Source organism: Bos grunniens, chromosome 9 (assembly GCF_055505025.1).
Source record: "Bos grunniens cultivar Pamir isolate PY7600 chromosome 9, Bosgru_T2T1.0, whole genome shotgun sequence".
Lineage (NCBI taxonomy): Eukaryota > Metazoa > Chordata > Mammalia > Artiodactyla > Bovidae > Bos > Bos grunniens.
The window spans coordinates 823542-840267 of record NC_141173.1 but is presented as its reverse complement, the minus strand read 5'-3'; the positions used below and the strand labels follow the sequence as shown (position 1 = coordinate 840267).

Below are 16726 nucleotides of genomic sequence, written 5' to 3'. Positions count from 1 at the left end.
TTCCCCATCTTGAACCCCCCTCCCATCTCCCTCCCCATATCATCCCCCTGGGTCATCCCAGTGCACCAGCCCCGAGTATCCTGTATCATGCATCGAACCTGGACTGGTGATTCCTTTCACATATGATAATATACGTGTTTCAATGCCATTCTCCCAAATCATCCCACCCTTGTCCTCTCCCACAGAGTCCAAAAGACTGTTCTATACATCTGTGTCTCCTTTGCTGTCTCACATACAGGGTTATCATTACTATCTTTCTAAATTCCATATATATGCGTTAGTATACTGTATTGGTGTTTTTCCTTCTGGCTTACTTCACTCTGTATAATAGGCTCCAGTTTCATCTACCTCATTAGAACTGATTCAAATGTATTCTTTTTAATGGCTGAGTAATACTCCATTGTGTATATGTACCACAGCTTTCTTATCCATTCATCTGTTGATGGACATCTAGGTTGCTTCCATGTCCTGGCTACCATAAACAGTGCTGCGAAGAACATTGGGGTACACGTGTTTCTTTCAGTTCTGGTTTCCTCGGTATGTATGTCCAGCAGTGGGATTGCTGGGTCGTATGGCAGTTCTATTTCCAGTTTTTTAAGGAATCTCCACACTGTTCTCCATAGTGGCTGTACTAGTTTGCATTCCCACCAACAGTGTAAGAAGGTTCCCTTTTCTCCACAATCTCTCCAGCATTCATTGCTTGTAGACTTTTTGATAGCAGCCATTCTGAGTAGTATGAAATGGTACCTCATTGTGGTGGTTTTGATTTGCATTTCCCTGATAATGAGTGATGTTGAGTATCTTTTCATGTGTTTGTTAGCCATCTGTATGTCTTCTTTGGAGAAATGTCCGTTTAGTTCTTTGGCCCATTTTTTGATTGGGTCGTTTATTTTTCTAGAATTGAGCTGTAGGAGTTGCTTGTATATTTTTGAGATTAGTTGTTTGTCAGTTGCTTCATTTGCTATTATTTTCTCCCATTCTGAAGGCTGTCTTTTCACCTTGCTTAGAGTTTCCTTTGTTGTGCAGAAGCTTTTAATTTTAATTAGGTTCCATGTGCTTATTTTTGCTTTTATTTCCAATATTCTGGGAGGTGGGTCATAGAGGATCCTGCTGTGATTTATGTCGGAGAGTATTTTGCCTATGTTCTCCTTCAAAGACTGGTTACTGAGATAAGCTTTAGAAACAAACTCAGAGTGTCCTTTTTAACAACTTAATTAAGCCTCTTAGCAATGTAACATAATCACAACGAACTATCTAAGGAGTGAGTCTTAGAAATACAGAACTTACTTAACAAAACTGGAGCTTAATATCCAGTGAAACATAATAGATGCCATAGGCCTGACATCAGTTAGGTGGATTTGTCTTTTAGAGCTCCCCAGTATATGTTTAGATTTCTGTATATGTCAGGACACAGTATTTTTATTTACCTGATAAGGCCGTTCAGAACCCAAGTGTTTCCAGTTTCTGGAGGGATGAGGCAGAGAGAAAAAAGGTATAATTTTACCCATAGGAGTGAGTCACTAGATTGTTTTAAACGATCAGTAACTCAAGGAGAAGTGCTTCTTTACATCTGAAAACACAGATTAAAGCCAATAATATGTCAGACAAAAAGTCATGAAAATTGTGGTCATATTTAGCAGTCTACTCCATCCCATGCAATTGATCCCTTTGTTCTGTTGTCCTTGTCCAATGACCAAGGACATCAGTGAAAGCAGTAGTCTCGAAGAAACTCATGAAGTTTTTGCCAGTGTCTGCACAACCTGTCCAGCAAAATGGGTGCCCCAATCACTGGAGATTGTAGAAAGCACATTTTAACCTTTTTTTTTCTTTCTTTCTTTCTTTCTATTCTGAGATATTAATCCTGAAGCCAGGAAAGGCATTATCAAATAAAAATGAGGTTTGTCAGGGAGCCAGGAAAAGCCAAGCGGCCATCTTGGACGTCTCATAGCCTCAACTGTTTGGTTTATAGCCATTTTTAATCCATTTTAAATTCCCCGAGAAGGGTTAATTTTTGCAGGAGCAGAATGAGCTTTATTCATGTGTGCTATAGTCTGTTATCAAAAGCCACTTTCCAAGAGAACTTTCTTCTTTCAATCAGCGAGAGAAAACCAAATTCCAGTTTGGTACTGGCTGTGAAGCAATAGTTATTCACTTAGTCATAGTAACAATAAGACTTCAAATGTAGTTTAATGTGTTAACAAACTTGCACCATGCACAAAAATCTTCTTTCACTTGCCACACACCTTTTTTACACTTTCTGTATTCATCACTTCATTTGTCCATTTAGAGGACAGCCACCTGTACTTTTAGACTTACTTTCCTTTTCCTTAATAGAATGTAATTCCATTCCTTATTACTTTTTATTCAAAACACATATCTTACTTTTCTTCAGCAACCATGAATTGTACTTTACATCATCATTCTATACACTGGTAAGGATACATCACCCAAAGTTATGTCATTTATAGAAGTACATTCACAATGTTTCTGTTAATTAGATCAATAAACAAACATCAATATCATGTATCAATTCAATAATGATTATTTCCCAGTTCACACAAGCATGAAATTCATTTACTTTAATTTTCTTGAATTTAGAATTGTTTGATTTGTAAGCACTTACTTCTCTTTAGGCCAATTAATTAGAGCTCATTGATCCACTTCAGTTCAGTTCAGTTCGGTCGCTCAGTCGTGTCCGACTCTTTGCGACCCCATGAATTGCAGTATGCCAGGCCTCCTTGTCCATCACCACTTCTCGGAGTTCACCCAAACTCATGTCCATTGAGTCGGTGATGCCATTCAGCCATCTCATCCTCTGTCGTCCCCTTCTCCTCCTGCCACTGGATTCATGGATTCTTCTGGGGCCAAAGACAGTCTCAGTCACTCAGAACTTTGTGTATATTTTATTTAAAGTGAAGGTGACCAAAAAAGCTTCTGACACAGACATCAGAAGGGGGTAGGAGTGTAACCACCTCACTAATTTAAGCAGGGCCATATATACTTCTCAACTAGCTTCTGAGAATAGACAACATCTCAAGGATGTGAGCGTTTTGCCCACACCCTTTCCTATAACATACATCCAAAGCTCAAAAAAAGGAATGTCCTTGAACCTGAGATACTGCTCCCTACAATGCCTACTTGTCTTAGGCAAAAGAAAGTTAAAAAGAAAGAAAGTTTGCCTCCTCCTTAAAGGGGCTTTAGGCTTGGACTTCTTATCAACCTGCTGGGACAGGTAAGTATACAGTTAAAATCAGAAAACTTTTTGTAATGGTAGTTTTGTATAACATACCACCAATAACTCATATAAGTATATCACTTATAAATTCAGTATGAAGGTCAAAAGATAAAATATCAAAATAATGATAACAACAAAATGAAATAATGGAACCATGTTTGAAGAATTAGATGAAAGTATGATACTAAGTCAACAAACACAGAAACTCAATGAAAAGCTACAAATTATTTTTTTTTAAGGAAACTAATATAAATTCTGGATTTGAAAACTAGAATAATTGAAATGAAAAATTGATAGGTTCAATAGCACATCTGAGATGCTAGCAGAAATAATCCATAAACTTGAAGATGAATTCATAGAAATCAATGTAAAAATAAAGAGAAAAAAATGTTGAGGGAAAATGATCTAATGCATCCATTCATTACACCATCAAGTATGGAAGGAGAGAGACTCTCAGAAAGCAGGGAGAGAAAGGGGAGGGAGTAAAATTAATTGTAGACAGAATGGCTGACCGGCAGGTCAGAGCGAAAGGGAGGCGCAGCACAGGGCTCTTAGGGCGCCCGGCGGCAGCTGCCTCCGTCTAAGGCCATACCACCCTGAACGCCCGATCTCGTCTGATCTCGGAAGCTAAGCAGGGTCGGGCCTGGTTAGTACTTGGGTGGGAGACCGCCTGGGAATACCGGGTGCTGTAGGCGCTTTGCCTCCCCTCTCCCTTAGCCCCCGACCCACGTCCCAACTCTTGGGCTCCCACAGCCCCAGCCCCTCCCGGGGGGGTGGGTGGCTGGGGCACCGACTCCCGCTGCAGACCTGGGTTGCCCCCATGCACCCCGCGAGCCCCTCCGCATTCGGCTTCCAGGAAACCAGACGACCGTCCCTCGGGTCTCGGTCTGGGGCTCCCTTACCGTGCCTCAGGCAATCCAGGGGGCTGCAACAGCTCCAGCCCCAGCCCTACCCCCAGCCCCAACCCAACCGCCATCCTCGCAGGCGATCGCCGGTGCTCGTGTGCACCCGTGCACACACACAGATATATGTGCACAGAAGGTGTGTGTATCTTGTTCAGTTATAGTTTTGGTGGATATATGCCTGGGAGTGGGACTGCTGAATCATATGGTACTTCTAGTTTTAATTTCTTGAGGAACCTCCATATTCTTTTCCACAGTGGCTCTACCAACTCACATTCCTACTAACAGTGGAGGCGAGTTCCCTTTTCTCCACATCCTCTCCAGCATTTGTTATCTACAGACATTTCCATGAGGACCATTCTGACTAATGTGAAGTTTGGAGTTGAGTCTGTCCAATCATGAGTGATGTTGAGCAAAATGACCTTTTAAAAATGCAGATCCAATTCTATCGCCTCTCTTCTAAAACTGCTCTTGTATTTTCCCATCATATTTAATATATGACCAAATCCCTTCATTGCTTGCTCCCCACGTTCTTCTCTGATGTCTTTTCACTCGAATGCTCTCTGCAGTCTTTTGGTTCCATCCCCTAGGGCATTTTTCATTTCTTGAATGTCCTAAGTTTCCCTTGTCACATAGCCTTCCAAGATGCTATTTTACCTGCCTGAAATTCTTCCTGCATCTCAACCCTGGTTTATGTTGGTTCAACCTATGCATCTCAATTCAATTATTTCTCTGAAAAGGCTTCTCTGACACCCAGTTTTTGGTGAGGGAAGAGGCCACTATAGAAGTTCTCAAAGTATCTGCCTGTTATTTATCATTAGATTAGTCTCAGTGAAAGAAGGAACTGTGTGTCTTCTTTTCTCAGCATTCTATTTCCAGAAACATATTACATGCCTACTAGTTCATAGTAGGTGCTCAATATTTATTCAGTGTGTGAAAGACAGAAAAGTTCTCTGAAGCCTCAACTTTTCATTTGGCTCAGGACTTTTGATCTCTTTGTATCTTTGTTGATTCAGTTCTTTTCTTTCTTCTGTTGAGGTGCACACTATATTCAAGGCACGATCTAAGGCATGAAGACATATCAATAAATATAGCTTCTTCCTTTCCAGGAACTCGTACATCAGATTTCTATAATTTAGGGTTTTTTAAATGCTCTAGAACAATGTGAACTTTTAGTATTATCCATTTTCATTTCAAAAAAAGATCATTTTACTTACATAGCAAAGGTGGAGACTTTCCAACTTTCAGTTCAATACTTATACCTTTACCATTTCGGGCAACTCTTGTGGTTCCTTCTGTAGGTGTGTGGCTCTTCCAGGAATGTGAAGATCTTCCATAGTCCTCAGACTTTGGTGTGATTTGGAATCAAGAAAGTTTCCAGTTATAGGTTCCAGACCACCACCTCAAACAGTCAGTAGCGAATGGAGTGGATTCCAGGAATATGCATTGTTAATCAGCATCACCGGTGATTCTGTTGCTACAGACTCAATGCAGTGGGCAGGGCCTGGATTGTCCACTGGGTCTCATGTGGAATGGAAAGAAGTGCTTCCCCCCCACTGTTTCTAGCCTTGTGACTAGAAACGGTCCCCAAACAAAAATCAGACAAACAAGATAATCCTAGATCGTAGTCCATGAGATGAAGGAACTAAGCAGCTGGTTGAGATAGAGCCAGGGGAAAGGTTGCTCTTTTTTTCTCCACCTCTACTCCTTTCTTCCTTGATGCCTTAGTGATTCATTGTGGAGATTTGAAGTAAAGTTCAGAAGAGTCATATTTGTTGAATAAAGATTTTACATTGAACCAACTCTAAAAAATGAAGAAAGTTTCACCTGCCACATGTTTCTTTTAAAAAGTCAATTGCCTTTCAACTCTGGGGTTTCTCCATTGCCTTGTTCAAGTAGCCTTAATCGTAAAAATAAAATAAAACTAAATAAAGATTCAAATATACCAACAAAGGAAAGCTTCCGTTTCTTAAATCATCTTTCCACTTAGTAGAACACTAGCTCTTTTCTTTGTATTTTGACTAGGCAATTAGTTGTATCGTGGCTCAGATGGGAAGGCATCCGCCTGCAGGAGACTCGGGTTTGATCCCTGGGTCAGGAAGATCCCCTGGAGAAGGAAATGGCAACCCACTCCAATATTCTTGCCTGGGAAATGCCACGGACAGAGGAGCCTGATGGGCCACAGTCCATGGGTCGCATAAAAGTTGGGCACAACTGAGCAACTAAGAACAGAAGTATTTCCAAGGACCACATTCAAGAGATTTGGAACTCTTGCTTGACTCCCTCATGTTGACTAGGCAGCAGATAGCAGCTGATTCATCTGTACAATTAAAAAAGAATGTGTCATTCTGTTCTATACTTTTCTGTACTATAGGAAGAGACTGTACAGAGCAGATGTCTGGACTTGTTCAGGACTTTTGGTCCTTTAGAGGATTACAGTTGTTGCACCATCAATGCTTGCCAGAGGTGGCAGGAAGGCTGCCCTAAAAGTTTGAGTCCAGACATGTCCAGTGTTTTAGGATATATCAGATGAGTAAGAGTGCATTTACCCTTCACTACGTCTCCATAGAAAGTTGCTTTGGGTTTGGAGGTACCCACACACACACGCCCCGCCGCCAAGACAGGTCAAGAGCTGGAAACCACAGATAAGGGAGACGGAGAAAGAGGCAGAGAGAGACAGCAAGAGGATCACGCAAGCTTCCCAACCCCCGGCCTCCACACCCTCCCCCCTCCACTCTGGGTATCCACCCGGCCCCAAGTCAACCCGATCCCACCCTCGCCCACCGACACACTCACACACACTCTCACACACTCACCCTCTGGCCTGGGAGCGGGGGCTGGGTCTCGCCTTAGGTAGCCAGGCCAAAGGGGACCTTTGAGACCTAGGCTTTGAGGAAGTCTTGGGGTCCCCACGGGTGACTGCCAGACCCAGGGCATCGTGTCCAGCCGGGGCCGGCCCAAGGCTGACGCCCCCTCCCTTGGGGAAGCTGCTTCTTCCGCGCGCCTCCCTCTGAGGTGCGTCACAGGCTGTGCCAGTGTGTCTGTCTCGGATCCGATGCCATCCTCTCTCCCCTGTCTGTCTCCCGTTTGCTGTCTCTCTGTCACTCGCTCTGTGTCTCCCTCTCTCTGTCTCTGCCTCCCTGTGTGTGTGTGTGTGTGTGTGTGTACGCGCGCGTGCACGTGCGTCTGTCTGTCTGTCTGTATCTCCCTCTCGCAGTCTTGGAGTCTGTCTCTGAACCTTCCTCTCTTTCTGCCTCTGTCTCTCCTGACACCCGGCCGCCTGTCCGTTCCTCTGGCCCCGGCCTCTCACAGATTCTATGGCTCTGGCTGACGAGCTTGCGCCGGCCGCCTGTCTCCTGTCTGTGTGCCTGTCCGTGTGCCTGCCTGTCGCTCGTCTGCTCTCTTAGGAAGTCGTGTGCTTGGCGGGCGGCGTGGGGGCAAGGGGGTCCTCGGTAGGGCGAAGGGGCGGGGCTGAGGCGCTCGGGTGGACCGCGCCTCCATGGCTCCCGCTGGGTTTGGGCACCGGGCAGGTGCCGGGCGGGATGGGCGCTCAGGGCCCTGGCTGGGCTGCGCCTAGGCCCGCAGGAGGCTCAGAGGTCCCGGGCCGTGGGGGGAAGGCGGCGGCAGAGCGGGAAGCCAGACACCTCCAGGCCCCGTGGCCCTGAGCAGCGAACGGGATGCGGGGAGGCCCCGCTCGCCGAGCGCGGCAGGGCCTGGAGAGGCCCGGGGTGGGAGGGCGCCGAGACCTCCGCGCCCCTCAGCCCACCCCCACCCCCCAGGCCCCGTACGCACGCACGCCCGGCCTGCCGCTGGGGGTCCGGGAAGCCCTCCGGGCCGCCGGACCTGGCCAGGCGTTTGCTGGCCGCGGGGTGGCGGTGTTCGTGCGCGTGGCGGCATCGGCCGGCAGGAGTCTGGTCGCGGATCATTTGGCTCAAGTACAGCGCGTGCCCCCGTGGAGAGGTGCAGCCGGCTGGCCCGACCAGCAGGTCGGAGCGAAAGGGAGGCGCAGCGCAGGGCTCTTAGGGCGCCCAGCGGCAGCCGCCTCCTTCTACGGCCATACCACCCTGAACGCGCCTGAACTCGTCTGATCTAGTCTGATCTTGTACCTCTTCTGGTAAAGCTGGCAGCTGAGGGAATGAGGTAAGTGTAAAACTGAATAACAATAGACTGTGTGGAATCTGTGAATCTGGATCTCTGTGAATCCGTAGGTCTAAGGAGAGACTGGCAGCTGCTGACGTGGAGTATCTGTCCCCATGACGGCGTTTATATCATCAAATGTGCCATTGACCGCCCTCCCCCCACCCCGGGTGGTAGGGACCCCCACGTGGCAGCCCCTAGGCTCGCTCTCTGGCTCATCCACCCTCTAAAAGTTTCCCCAGACCCTCAGTAGGAGTGGGCGCTGCTGCGGGTGTGCGTTACGTGTCCTTGTGCCCTGTGTGAAGTTGCACGACTAACCGCACTCTGTGTTTGCACCCTTCCTCCCACGCTCATGGGACCAGGCAGCGTGGCAGGAACACAGAGGCTGGATTCCGCTACAGTCAGGACTTGCTCCTGATGAGCTTCGAGGTGAGTACAGGCCGGCCTGGTCCCGCGGGGGCATGGAGCCCACGCCCAAGGGAGTGGAGGGTCAGCGGGTCTCCGGAGGTTGGCCTGGGAGAGCCCTCAGCAGCAGAGAACGTGACCTTGGCGCCCTGCTGCCGCCAGAGTGGTCAGAGCATGGCCAAGGCCCCTCGCATCGGGGCGCACGGGTGTTCCTCCCACAGTGGCAGTGCTGCCGGCCACGCCCTGTGTGCACGTTCTCGGAGGGAACAGGGCCCAGAGCATCAGGGTTCACGAGGCTGCCCTGCCCTGGGCCTCTCCGTGAGGAGGCCAGTGTTTCACACGCAGGTGCACTGGCATCTGGGGCTCGGCCGCCGCTGAGGGGCCACCCTCCCTTGCAGGTGCTGCTCTGGGTGGTCCTCTGGTGGGTCCAGCCCTGGGGCCCAGCCCTGATTGAGGGGCTCTGAGGGCAGGATGCTGTTTGCTCTGTCCTGTTCACGTCTCAGCTAGAAAGCTGAATTGGATTTTTGAGTTTTTTTTACCAGCAGCTTTTAGCTATATGTCAGAATAAAGTCCGGAGAAGGCAATGGCACCCCACTCCAGTACTCTTGCTTGGAAAATCCCATGGACGGAGGAGCCTGGTAGGCTGCAATCCATGGGGTCGCTAAGAGTCGGACACGACTGAGCGACTTCACTTTCACTTTTCACTTTCATGCATTGGAGAAGGAAATGGCAACCCACTCCAGTGTCCTTGCCTGGAGAATCCTAGGGACGGGGGAGCCTGGTGGGCTGCCGTCTATGGGGTCGCACAGAGTCCGACACCACTGAAGTGACTTAGCATAGCATAGCATAGCAGAATAAAGTCAGCCACAGAGTTCTCTCCTTGATCTGCTTGGTCCTCCATGTTTCTCTGAATTCTCAAAGCAGCTGAAGCCCTGAATGGGGTTGGGGGTGGGGCTGTCAGGAGGGGCAGGGGCTCGGGCACCAGCTGCCGACCCAGGACTGACTTGTCTGTGTGTTTATTTCCAGTTTACCTGCACTAATTCTCCAGATGATTATACAGCGTCCAGAATACAGCAAAGACTACATTTTGAACTCGATGTAATCTTTACTCTGTTAATACTTGTTACATGGACCCGAAGATATTACAGGGTTTTTAATTAGTGAAAAATTCATGAATACCATGGAGAAAATATTTTAGAATTTAATGTTTCTGATATTTATGTAAACTTATGACTTCATTTATATTATTATTTACTTTTTCTTGTATATTCAGGCTATAAATATCCTTTCAGATCAATTCATGTTCTGATATCTGATTTTAGTCTTTCAAATGAATGTACTGTAGTGCTTGTCTGTATAAATCCTATGAAAAAATATAGGGCTTTTGTAAATGATGCATTTATTGTAATTATTCTTGTTTAATTTTAAAGTGTTAAACCATGAGAGATGGGGTTTTCCTGTGATTGTAAAATCATCATGACACGGTGTGCATTATCCTTCCAGAATGTAACCAAGCTCTCCAACAATCACCCTGAAATAAGCAAACTTAATTTCAACCAATTGTTGAATGTTAACGACTGGCCTAAACTGTACTTTTTCTAGCAAGAAATGCTTTTTGTCCACAGCGTGATTTAAAAGTACTGGGTGTTAAATGTGAGCTTCTAATGAAATTTGGGCTGAAAGGATGACTAGAAGAAGACTATGAAAATCTCTCCCGTAACCTAGTCTCTGTGGAGCCAGATCCCTCCTTTCCAGTGAGACTCTTCAGGGACCAATAGCGATGCCCTGCACCCACTGCGGAGCCATCGAGCTAGACAGTGAAGGTGCCACTTCCCAGACAGACAGGGTAGTGCAGCTCTGACAAAGGCCTTATTTTTATGTAAATAATTTTTTTTACATCTGTTTGTAAACATGTTTAAAGAATGGACCTAGGTGTACATTTTTAGATTGTGATGACATAGCCATTCTGGATTGTATAAGTAGCAAATGTAATTTTTACTTTTCCAGCGTCACATTAAAAAAGCCAGCAAGAGATGCATTCAGGTCACGGTGTGATATTTATTATGCAGCTGGTATCTTGGTAGACAGAGACAGCATGTCTCTTTACATGTGGGTTTCACCTTTAATTTACTTGTACAATTCATTGTTATCATTCTATTTTCCTATTGATCTTTTGTGAACTTCCCGAATATGTGACAAAGTATGTACACTCTACTTTTGAACTATTTTTATCGCAGTATTATTTATTGCTTTCTTTCAATAAAGTACTGAAGCAAAATTTCCCAGGGCCAATAAAGAGTGCCGAGGGTAAGCTGTACTCTCACTGAGAACAGACCAGAGCTGGTAATGGGAGCCTGTGTCATCACACGGACATTCTGTTAAGAGCAATGGACAGCTACAATGGAAAGCCCAGAAGGAAGAAGCATAGGTGTCCCCAGAGGACTACTGATGGTGTGTTCATGCCCTTGGCTCCAGAGACAAGAGGCTCCATCACTTCAGCATCTTCGAGGACAGGGCCCCTCTGCTGCTGAGGTGCGGGCAGCAGGCCGAGGGTGGGAACAAAGTGCAGGTATCGAGGCTCGCCGTCGGTCTGAGGGTGGGGGGGCCAAAGGCAACCCTGATGTGGACCTGAATGATGCACTAGGGAGTATGTGTGTGCACACTTGTGTGGGGGATTTTCATGTTATTTTAGTCAACAGACTTTATTATTCATATATCCATAGAAACAAGAATGTAGCAAAGGGAGGTGGGAGGGAGATTCAAGAGGGATGGGACATACGTACACCTATGGCTAATTCATGTTAATGTATGGCAGAAATCAACCGATATTGCACAAAATTATCCTTAAGTTAAAAAGAACATAGCAAGGTGGTCAGGAAAGTATGAAAAAAAGATTTCTCATATTTATCCTCAACTCCATGTACATCTGGGAGCAGGCTGCCCACCATCATCAGACCTTGCCCCCAGCATCAGACCCTAGTCCAGCATCAGGCCCTCCCCCAGCATCAGGTCCTCCCCCAGCATCAGACCCTAGTCCAGCAACAGACCCCAGTCCAGCATCACGGCCCTAGTCCAGCATCAGGCCCTCCTCCACCCTCAGACCCTCCCCCCACCTCCGACCCTTCCCCAGTATCAGGCCCCCCACCTCCAGTATAAGGTGTGGCAGCCCTACTTGTCTGACGCTCCTGAGCACACTCAGGCAGCCCCAGAGCAGCAGGACAATAGCTCTAGCAGGAGGTGCATCTTTAGGAATCACCTGTGGAGCAGCAGCAGCTGGGGTTTGTTTCAGGTCAAGGAGAGGCAAAGAAGAGGCACTTGTGCAGGAGGCAGTAGAGGCTGTGGGCATGTTCCCCAGCTCTGCTTCCTCCCTGTGGGGGCTTTGCTCTCCTGCTCTCTCACAGGCCCCATGGCAGTGTCCTTTCAGATTCAAGGTCTCCTTGATATCTCAAGCCCAAGTCCTGAGTTGCGTCCCAGTCTGGCGTGGCAGAGGGCTGGGAACACTCAAGCTCAAGGGCTGAAAGGATCTCAGCGGGACAGCCGGGCCCCAGCGGGTGGCAGGGCAGGGGATGAGGGTGGCTGCTCACAGAGGGCCCCGGAGCATCACTGGAAGGAGAGCAGTGATGCCTTAGCCCACACGTGGACGCTGCCTGGCCTGGCACTCAGAGATGTTACTGCCAGCAGCTCTGGGGACGCAGAAAGCCCGGTGAGTGACACCACACCACCCAGGCCGTGTGGTGGGCACTGCTGACCATGGCCTTGGTTTTCATTCTGGTTCCAACTGTCCCTCCAAGGGCTGACAGGCTCCTCTTCCGAATGGCACAGATATTTTCTTTATGTGGGTGAATGCATCCCTTGTTTCTGTCGGTGCTGTTGTCACTCATCGTGTGTTTTCCTCTTTACAACCTGTGCTTGCTGCTCTTCCAGTTTAACTTAGGAGCAGCCCTTATTTTCTGCATTTCTAGTTGTCAGCGTTCACTGAGGCTTTCCAGGTAGCACTAGGGGTAAAGATCCTGTCTGCCAATGCAATATATAACAAGAGATGTGGGTTCGATCCCTGGGTCGAGAAGATGCCCTGGAGGAGGGCATGGCAACCCACTCCAGTCTTCTTGCCTGGAGAAGCCCATGGATAGAGGAGCTAGTGGGCCACAGTCCCTGGGGTCACAAAGAGTCAGACATGACTGAAGCAGGTTAGCACACACTCAGGTTTTAGTTCAGTTGCTCAGTTGTGTCCGACTCTTGCCACTCTGTGGACTGCAGCACTCCAGGCTTTCCTATCCTTCACTATCTCCTGGAGTTTGCTCCAACTCATGTCCATTGAATCATCATGCCATAGAACAGAACCATCTCATTCCTGTTGCATCCACCAGAGAGGTGGCTGGGGCTTGGCAAAGTGCCTGGTCCCGCTGCGTGGGTATGAACCTGCCCCCACCTCTCCCTAACCATGTGACTATCACTGTGTCCTCCTCTGTAAATCGGGAGGGGGCAGCACCTGCTTGGTAAGGGGCACACACAGCATCTGGTATATAATCAATGCACCATCCATCTCAGCATTGTATTTATTAATAATAGGGATAGCATTTAATAATCTGCTCCTTTTTCTCTCTTGTCACTTAACTGTGCTCCAGACTGCATCTGCTTTACTTACCCCTGTAAATCCCACACCCAGCACAAACAAGACTCAACAAATTTGTGGCTGAAGAGGCAGGAACATACGTTGTCCTCAAGGAGAGGAAGCTGAGTGAGATGGGGGCCTGATGATAACCCTGTGTGATGAGGGGACCCCAGGAGGACCTGCATGGCTGTGGGGTGGGGTGGAGGGCATGGGCAGAACCCCTGATGAGCTCCTGGGGATGGGGAAGGTGGCAGAAGGAGGGCGGGCTGTTCCTTGTGGGGTGTCCACAGATTGTACCTCACCCCTCACTGATGAGCACTTAGGCCGTTTCCAAACACATGTCACTGTTAGGATGAAACAATCATTGCCCAGCTCCTACTCAATCAATTTCATCGAATATGTTTCTAGCATTGGAGTACAATCATCTGCTTTATTCATTCCATGCTCCATTCATCCACTCATCCAGCCAGCCATCTGTTCATCATCCACCACTCACTAATCAATCCATCCATCTACTCTTAATTCATCCATCCATCCACCCATCCACTGATTAACTCATCTGATCATCTCAGACCCATTGAGAAGACAGACGCCTCTTCCGCTCCTGCTCCCAGGAGGACCCCCAGCGTGAGTGACAGGAGCCTCGTGGGGATGACAGGGGAGACACAGAAGGGACATGCCTGCAGGCCCTCCTCCCTCTCAACGGTGAAGCACCCACCGGCTCCTAACATCTCCTTGCTGGGGTGTTCAGGCCAGCCATTTTCCTTCTTGCGAAACAAGCGGCTGATGGAGGACTTGATGCCCTTCTTCTTCAGGGCTTTGTGCAGCGAGTCCTGGCTGCTGGTGCTGCTGCTGGGGTTGTTCCCGGGGCTGTCCTGAGAGCCTGTCGAGCTTTGGGGAGAGAAAACGGCCTTTAATTGGCACCCTCGTGCAAACACACACTCCTCCACAAGAGCTACTGATAGAAACGGGCACCCAGCAACACCCGCGCCTCAACCTCGCAGCTGACAGTGGAGTCTCCTTCAACAACCACACTCCACATGAGCAATTCAGGCTCCCGGCCTCAGACAACCGCGCCCAGAAGCTGAGATTCTCTGCCTCGAGCTCACTCCCGAGGAGGGCTTGACTCCAGGCCAGGTGGTGCAGAGGGCGCTCCAACCCTCCCTCAGGGTTGCTGCTCTGCAGGTGATGATGCTCCATGAGAAGGCAAGCTCCCCTGCTCTGGGCAGTTCCCCCCGCCTCCCACAGGGTGACCGTCCCTGGCCGTGGCAGAAGAGCAATGGTCACCGTGCAGGGCTGCTGGTCAGGTGACCACATGTGCCCTCCATCGAGTGCTGCCTGGCTCAGGACAAGAGCTCAGCAGGTGGTGGTCTGAATGAGGACAGTGTCAGTCACAGGAGGGGACAGAGTCTCCTGAGAGGAGACCCCTGCGGAAAAGGGAGGGACCCTCAAGAGTGAACCCGAGAGGCACGGGGCCATCGCCATCAGGAACGTGCCCCTAGCCGGGCAGACCTCTACCAAGAGCAGGAAGAAAGCTCCCACAGGAGTCAATCTGTAGAGATGGATGTTTTCTAAAATCACTGAGGTCACTGAGCTCTTCTTCCCCAGCACCTGAAGTTCACCACTAAACACAGGCACCAAACTCAGTGGTATTCCTTTAAAATCATCCTTGCAACTTTTTCAAGACAAGAGGCACAGGGCTCCTGAAACTGATGACGCACACACAGGCCGCTTACTTGCGGGGGTCCCTGATGTCCTCATGGGTGGCTGTGCGCAGTGTCCCCGTGTGCAGGCGGTCCAGCCGAAGGGACCGCGGCAAGGCAGGGGTCGAGGTTTCACATTTGATGGTGGTCTTGTCATCTCCTACCTCTTCCCATAAAGCTGGCAGCTGAGGGAGTGAGGTAAGTGTCAAACTGGCTAACAATAGACTGTTCTGAAAAAGGCAATCACACAGGCTTTACATTATAACCAGAAACTTATTTGAAAATCTATTAGCTATGCTTTCCCCCAAGTACAAAAAAAAAAAAACCCTTGTTATAGCTTAATGCCATCTTAAAGGACTGTCTTGTTCAAAAGAAGTGGGGCCATGGGGCAGCGAGAGCATCTGACTGAGTGCAGAGACCCTGGACGGGAGCCTCCCTGCAGCCGGCCTCCACCCTCCCTGGAATCCAGCGACCAGATGGCCCCGCCGGGCAGGACAGCAGAGCAATGCTGGCACCGTGAAACGTGCACAGCATGAACTGCCCTGATGAGCAAAGGACTGTGCTCATCGCCAGATGCTGCTCAGAAGCACCACAGCTAGAGTAAGAAACCTCTCAGCAAAGCCATCCAGACCTTTCTGTTTGAAGGAGAAAAAGACACAGCTTGTGCTACCACCCAAGATCATTTGTAGTGATGATACAGGTTACTGGAAACCATGACAACAAGAGAAACACAGAAAAGGTACCTAACCCCTCCATGCGAACACCATGTGCCTGGATCATATTTCTCGGTAACATATAGACTGGGAACTACCCACTGAAGTACTTACACACAGTTCGAGTATCATTCGCTCACAGTGGTTTCCATAAGGCACTCCCAGGTCTTCACTAAGAGATGATCTTGTATCACCCTAGAGCAGTGGGAGGTTCAAAAGGGAGGAGATATATAGGTACCTATGGCTGATTCATGTTGAGTTTTGACAGAAAAGAAAATTATGTAAAGCAATTATCTTTCAATTAAAAAATAAACTAATTAAAAAAAAAAAAAAAAAAGATGATGATCTCTCTTGGACTCCCAGTGTTTCCACTGGTCCTGAGTGTGAGGAAAGGAAAGACAGTGTGGGGAACAGATTAACCCCGCAGGGTCCAGACAGGTCTTACTGATACATTTTGGTGTGTGGTTAAACCAGGGGAGGTTTTAGGAAACATGCATGGCATGCATTTTTATAAACAATGAGTGCGTTGTTTTAACCAACTAACCTGTGCCTTTTTAGTGGGATTCTGTAAAGAATACTGATCCCGTGCAGCCCCACAGGAGCTTGGTGACAACAAAGTGACTTAGTGTAAAATACAGCTGAACTCATTTAACAGCAGCTGGATAAACTGGGCATCCTCCCCGAGCTCTAACAAGAACTCTCAGACAATAGAAGGCTACAAAAGCTAGAAATTATCCACATGGAACTGAACAGGGATCAATCTCAAATTCAAGTTAAAATAAGCATTTATAAAAATCAGAAAACAACAATGAACAGAGCAGGGAAGTGACACACCTGGGTTGACTATGGACTCAGTGGAGACAAACACCTGCCTCAAAGTCAGGGACCATGGCCAGCCCCTTTGCCTGGGCCTCCTCCTGAGGAAGGCCTCTGGGTCCGCAGCCTGGCCGCCCTCCCCCAGGATGGGAGCCACCCCACTGGTGCCCACGTGGCCAGGATGGGCAGTGCCGTGTCCACTT

General features: G+C 48.3%; 2 pseudogenes; both read left to right on the top strand.

The window, feature by feature from the left end:
* Positions 1-3813: 3813 nt before the first annotated feature.
* Positions 3814-3930, top strand: LOC147365513 (5S ribosomal RNA; annotated as a pseudogene).
* Positions 3931-7454: 3524 nt separating this feature from the next.
* On the top strand, positions 7455-8205 carry LOC147365512 (uncharacterized; annotated as a pseudogene).
* Positions 8206-16726: the final 8521 nt, after the last annotated feature.